Raw genomic sequence first — 7,642 nt, forward strand, 5'->3', positions numbered from 1 at the left:
CGTTCTTCCATCTCATTCAATGCTTGTTTGAGCTTCTCATAATGATTTGGTGAAAGGCGTCTGTAGGCCATCCGAAAGGGTTTCTCATCACTCAGTTGAATGCGATGAAGAGATCCGGAAGCTTTTCCACAATCCAACTTGTGCCTGGAAAAAATGGACTGGTACTCAGCTATGAGCTGGATGAGTTTCTTCTTACCAGCAGGAGACACTTGACAGGAGTCGACGTCAATATCAGTCAAACCTAAGTCACGTAAGACCTCAGGACTGCTTGAACTGTCATCAGTATCGTGAAGTTGGCTGGAACCGTCATCAGTCACTGTCAAGTCATCTTGGCAGTCAGTGAGTATATCAGCCGTTCTCTGCACTTGCTGCTGTAAAGCTGCTGATGAACCATCATTCACACACGAACAGTCAAAGTCCTCTAGAGCCATGCAAGGAAAGACATCGGKTAGAGTGGCATTTCGTCTCAATGTCACTGTCTTCTGAGAAGGGTTTATCACTCTAACAGGGAGCCACCGATCRCCCCGCAATAGAGCTACTGTCCTCCCTACCAGGATTGACCTTGGTGTTGACCTTGAACTGCTGGGCTCAATGAGAACAGCACTGCCCGCTGATAGATTCTGAGTGTTTCATAGTCTGCCCCAGACTAAGTACTCCTGCATAGGCTCTAGAGTCACAGCCCCTTTTAGTCTCACAGTTCCAACTTTGTCAGGTACTTCACTGTCTCTCCATCTCTCCACATTAGCCATCATGTTGATTAGCTTGCTCTCCTCACCCCCATCACAAACAGGAGTATAAACCCTCTTCCAGTGATCTCCATTAGTCTTCAGGTGGCGAATCAAGTGCTTTAGGAGATTGCTGCCCAAGATCAGGTCATCACTCTGGCCTTCAACCACCAGTGTAGGCACGGCAACTCTACATCCGTACACCTCCATCTCCAGCTCACATACTCCCAAAGGCCTCGTCTTCAACCCACCACAACCAACCAAGACTACCTCTGTAGGACTCAATGATGGACTTTTCAACACTCCTGCATGCAACAGTTCAGGTAAGACCCTAGAGCTCAAGGTACAAGCCATGGACCCAGTCTCAAGCATAGCTCTCATTCATTGAGTTTGAGTTTATTTTATTTTTAACAGGGACAGTGCACATTAATCAACGTTTCAGTAAAAGTGCCGGTTTTAGCCAGCCGGCTAATTTCAACCGCAGTCCCTGGGCAGGTTATTAAAAACAATTACAATATGGACAATAGCAACATAGAAACAAGACATAGCATACAGACATAGCAACATAGGAAAAAGCAAGACGTAGCAACAGACAGAGCAACATAGAACAAAAAGCACCAAGAAGAAAATTCATAAAAGCAACAAAGTGTTCCACTTCTCCTCCTATTAACACCTTGGCATAGAATAAATCATCATATGGGGAAAGTCTCTGTGTGTTCTGCATTATGATACTCTTCTCAGTCTCCATTTCATCACAAACACTTTTATATACAGACTCCAAATCAACAGCTCTCACCGATGGGACTCAACAAAAGGCCAACACTCTCCCTTCTACATGCAGGCCTACTAGTTTTCCGGGAGCTGAGCAGTGATTACTGTAGAGACTCCATCAGCTGTGCTCCAGAGCTGGCAGCCTTGGGGCACTGAGAAGCGTGCATGGCAGCTACATGACAAAGAAAGCAGAGGTGATTGGCCCTGCAGTGAAAGTAAGTATCATTGTCCAGCATCCCCGCACATGTTACATGGCCAATTAGACTTCACTTTGCTCCTATTCCCTTTTTGAAACTGACGGTCAGACTGTTGTGGCCTCTGCTCCAGCACACGCTCCAGCATTGCAAGGATACGTTCCATCGGCTCAGCTGAGCCCTGAATAGTCTGGGCTGGGTAAGGCAACGCATTGGGTACTTCCATGTGGGGCCTCACAGCAGGCATGGTGATTGGCAAGACAGCACCAACTCCTGCTTCATTGTTGCGATGGCTGGGGTCACCTTAGATAAGTGAGAGTACCTCTGTTCCCTCCTGTATTCATCCAACCTCTCATGAACATCTGCAGCGGTCCAAGCTGTAATGGCTTGCACTTAAAGATAAGGGACAGTTCAGCGTTAGGGCAATGTCTGATGAACATGACTTGTGAGCTCACGAGATGGGTCTTCAACACTTTTTTTCTGTCTCTTTAGAAAAATCTTCAGCAACCTCCATAGCCCTGTTCAGTCTGAGCCAATATTCAAATTGTTGTTCATCAGTCATAGGTAATGTGGCATAAAAGTCAGCGAGGGGCATGCTTGAAAAAGCAGTGGTCACTAAAATGTTGTTTTCAATATGTCAAAGATGGGAATCGGGCCTTTAGATAAATCAACGGAGGGATTGCTGCGTATGCCACTTTAACAACATCGGCGGACCCTTCCATAACCTCAACTGGCTTGGTCCATCAAAGATACCCCTCTTACGCATGTAAAACCATGACCATATTCCCCACTCATGCACTGTGCAGCTTTCAGAGCCACCCCCCGAAAGTACACCGGGTTCCCTGATATCTAACGTCAATAACAGGTTCAGGCCTGACACATCCAAACCCCTAGAGCTGCATGCATTCCCCATAACATTGTCCCCAACATGTCCAACAATTGCCTTTGACTCCAAACAGGGCCAATGTTCTCCCCAATGGAATGACCAATCTGCTGTACTAGCCTGCTATGAATCCATGGAAGACCTCCCCACTCCCTGTATTTGGCAAAACTCTTTCATACACATCCTTGGGCATTTCCATGGGGAAACTATCATCAAACTCCCAAAACCCTCCAGTTTAGGCATAGGTGTAGAAGCAACTGGAATTTTGGCTGAACCTCTACCAACAGATGGTGACAGATAAGTCAGGAAACCCCTACCTCTCCTAACACTTTCCATCTACAATGGAAATCAACACACTAATAAAAATGTGAAATAGCAAAAAATTATATATATTTTTTTAACCTCACGTCAAAATCTAACTATATCTAGTACACTGGTAAAACCCACCTACTAATCAGATATACGTTAGAATTGCAAATAAACAAGTAACACAAAAGTATATATATATGCGCTCTCTCTAATTCTCTCTTTCTCTCTCTCTCTAGGACATGGGTGTCAAAACTCTGGCCCGCGGGCCAAATTTGGCCCGCGGGGTATATATTTGGCCCGCGAGACAATACCAAATTACTACTAGAGCTGGCCCGCCGGTATTATACAGCGCATTCACCGCTAAATACTACGAATCCCATAATGCTCTCGCTGTTGTTTTCGCGCGCCAATCAGGACAGGACCCAGAGAACGCCCTCTCCTCTTGTGACAGTAGTCATAGCAACATAGACGCTACAACTGTCAGCGCGCTATCCCTTCCCAAAAATGGCGAAAAGAAGGCAGAAAACAGGAAGCTTTCTGGACAAGTGGGAGGCAGATATCTTTCTCTGTGACATCTCGAGCCATCTCGATGCGCTGAACCTGCAGCTTCAGGCGGGGGCGCATCATCACAGACATGTACGCTGCAGTGAGGTCCTTTAAAACTAAACTGTGCCTGTGGGAGAATCAGATGCTGCAAGGAAACCATTGTCATTTTCCCTGCTGCCAACCATAAAAGCGCAGATCTCTACCGCCGTGTTCCATGCGCACAGTTTGCTGAAAAACTCAGTGTTCTCGCCGCTGAGTTTTAGCCGGCGATTGCCGACTTCGATGTCCAGAAATGTAGGTTTGAACTGCTTAGTAATCCCTTCGCAGGTTGATGTGGAAAATGCACCAACCAACATCCAAATGAGCTGATTGAACTCCAGTGGCAACGACACGCTGAAGTCAAAGTATGATGCTGTGGGCGCCGCACAGTTTCCACGGTTCATCCCTGACACAATGCCTCAGCTCCGCACCCAAGCGTGCTCAGATGCTCTCCATGTTCGGCAGCACTTATCTATGCGAGCAACTTTTCTCCTCGATGAAGATGACCAAACAACTCACAGGAGACGTCTGACTGATGAACACCTTCGCTCGATACTGAGGATTTCTTCAGCCAGAGCCTGAGCCCAGACATTGATGAACTAGCATCCAAGAAGAGATGCCAGGTATCTGGCTTGGGCACATCAGATTAGATCAGTGTGCAATAATTAACGTTTTCTTTGTGCACTTTTTTCTGCTACAAGGCATGGGCTTGAATGGTTGATTGATTTATTATAATTTTATTTGTAAAAAAAAATATTTTGGTATTTAAATCAGAAGGCTGCAAATAGAAAGAGGCATACGATTTTATTTACATTCATTTATTTAATAAATGAATGCCATTGATGTGTTTTTTCATTTGAAATTCGATTTTGCATGTCTCCACTATTAAATTATATATTGTATGGTAATAAGCGATGCTTGTTCCATATTCAATGTTAAAGCAAAACTTGTTTGGGTCCATATTAAAAGGTTCATTTGTTCAATGTGTGGCCCGCGACTTTGTTCAGGTTTTACATTTTGGCCCACTGGGTATTTGAGTTTGACACCCCTGCTCTAGGAGGACCTGAGCCCTAGGACCATGCCTCAGGACTACCTGGCATGATGACTCCTTGCTGTCCCCAGTCCACCTGGCCGTGCTGCTGCTCCAGTTTCAACTGTTCTGCCTGTGGCTATGGAACCCTGACCTGTTCACCGGACGTGCACCTGTCCCAGACCTGCTGTTTTCAACTCTCTAGAGACAGCATGAGCGGTAGAGATACTCTTAATGATCGCTATGAAAAGCCAACTGACATTTACTCCTGAGGTGCTGACTTGTTGCACCCTCGACAACTACTGTGATTATTATTATTTAACCATGCTGGTAATTTATGAACATTTGAACATCTTGGCCATGTTCTGTTATAATCTCCACCCGGCACAGCCAGAAGAGGACTGGCCACCCCTCATAGCCTGGTTCCTCTCTAGGTTTCTTCCTAGGTTTTGGCCTTTCTAGGGAGTTTTTCCTAGCCACCGTGCTTCTACACCTGCATTGCTTGCTGTTTGGGGTTTTAGGCTGGGTTTCTGTACAGCACTTTGTGACATCAGCTGATGTAAGAAGGGCTAAATAAATACATTTGATTTGATTTGAATGGTTGCAACATTAGCAAGAAGAATGGAAGGCAGTGAGAGTCTTCTCGCTCGCCTCCGGATTCTCAGAAGGATGCCTGGATCTGGGCCTGTTCCAGTGAAAGCAGGATATCCTTCTCGTCGGACTCATTAAAGTAAAAAGTTTCTTCCAGTCCGCGTGAGTAATCGCTTTTCTGATGTCCAGAAGCTATTTTCCTCATAAGAGATGGTAGCAGCAGCATTATGTACACAATAAGTTTAAAAAATAAAAAATAAATAGCACAATTGGTTGGGAGAATGTAAAACGTCAGCATTCTTCGGTGGTAGGCATGTTGTGTAAATTAAATGATACAAACCCCAAAATGTATTTTAATTCCAAGTGTAAGCAACAAAATAGATAAAATGCCATACTTTTGTAAGCCACTGTACTCTCTATACATACACATGGATTTAGTACTGTAGATATGTGGTAGTGGTGGAGTAGAGGCCTGAGGGCACACAGTGTGTTGTGAAATCTGTGAATGTATTTGAATGTTTTTAAAATTGTAAACTGCCTTCATTTTTCTGAACCGCAGGAAGAGTAGCTGCTGCTTTGGCAGCAGCTAATGGGGATCCATAATACGTACAAATACAAAGCTCTGTTGTCTGCTTTACACTGTGGATCCTGCCACTGAGGATAATGCAGATAGGCTTAGAAAAGTGCAGTCCTTACTGAACCACCACTTGTAAAAAGCTGTATCAGTCAAACCAAAATGTAGCCATAGATGAGCGCATGGTCAAATCAAAGGGGCGATCAGGATTCAAGCAGTATATGAAACGGAAGCCAAATAGGTGAGGATTTCAATTATGGGTCATTGCTTCATCTGACACAGGCTCCACTTTAGATTTTAAAGTTTACGGCAGCAGTCGGGATGGTCATGTAGTTGACCTAGCCAGGAAAATMAATGAGGAATAAGTTGTGCCATGTGTGACTCGTTTCAGGAAACTAGGTGTATGTCGCACGTCACTATTTCAATGGAGAGTCATTTTATTTTTWTGTTGATCAAAATGCGTTTTGGGGTATTACTGCCTTTTGGAACATGTGAACTTCCATGTGCCTTAATAAAAACTTGWATGCCATCTATAAATACAAATTAAATGGTTAAATTACAAGCATAGTTGGTTTAGCCACGGAAAAAGACAGTAAGCTTTCCMCTAGCCYTGATTGGCTGAGATAATGAATGGMCTGGACATGCCGAGAGAGGAGTTTGYATTGGTCTGCCATGTAGCACCTTCTTCATACATGAGCTGCTCGGTATGTATAGATAATCCTTTTCCACTGCAGATTTTTTTAAAGGAATCATGGAGAACTGCATAAGTGMTGCTACTGCTCTCAATAACATTGCTGCCCTGGATTTATCAGGCGCTATCYACAAAGGTCAGTGGGAAAAYGTTGTGATGGACTACTTTCTGGAGGACGATCGTGCCATGCTGACTKTCTCTGACTSTGYAAATGAATCAGACGATGAGGAAATCCRTGATTTAGGTAAAAACATTTTCTATTGAATCAGACATTGTAGAGCCTTCTGATGACRGTGATGGGGAAGAAACGGCGATCAACAGTGTTGTTGTCACGAAAAGAAATTGACAGTTTTTAAATCAGTGGAATGCCTGATGGAAGCAGAGTATGATCAGAGATGAATACAATTCTGGTGATTGATTGCAAATGTGGAGGGAGTCGAAAAAAGAACATAGAAGGCAGTTGTATAAAACAGATTACATCTTCAGATTACATCTTCAACTAAGGGCAACCATGGCATCTGTGACAGAGAGGGAGAAAGATCTGATGATTCTTATGGCATTGCACATGGTCAGTGTGAACCAGAGTGACGTGACACAACATACCAAGAAAGCTGTACATACAAAACAGAAACGAAACAGGACGTCTTATTTATTGAAAGGGGTTGCAGTCGGCCGTGAAGCATTCATCCATGTATACAGGTAAGAGTCTAGCTACATTTTCAGATATTATACATTTCTAATTTTGTCAGAAAGTCATTTTCCTTGCAAGTTAAAGCGTACTGTTAGCTAGCTAACTAACATTAGCTGGTTGGCTCGTTAGCTAACATTACGTGTATGATCTGTGTGGTAATATTAAGTCAGAAAGCCATTTGCATTGCTAGTTATAGCCTAATGTTAGCTGGCAAACTAATGTTGAACCTACAATCGGTTTGTATTGCTAGTACTCTATGGGTTGGGATTATGGTTAATTGTTTAGCTAGCTAGCTACATGTCAAAACAAAAGACTCCACTTCGCCAGATGATTACATGACCCATCAAGTTAGCCATGTGTGTCTATTGTATAATTATGCAAAAAAAATTGTATCTTGAATTTGTCTTTCAGCATCAGTAGAACATGTCTGATTCTCCTCCACCAGTCATACAAGGATAATGGTCTAATGCCTTCCATCAAAAAGAGAGCTGGATCAAGCAAGCACAGGATACACTAGAAGCATGAGGACTTGCAGRGAGTTGTGAACTTCGTCAACAACTATGCAGAGGATAATGCAATAATATTATCAGGACGCCAT

Source organism: Salvelinus sp. IW2-2015, linkage group LG10 (assembly GCF_002910315.2).
Source record: "Salvelinus sp. IW2-2015 linkage group LG10, ASM291031v2, whole genome shotgun sequence".
Lineage (NCBI taxonomy): Eukaryota > Metazoa > Chordata > Actinopteri > Salmoniformes > Salmonidae > Salvelinus > Salvelinus sp. IW2-2015.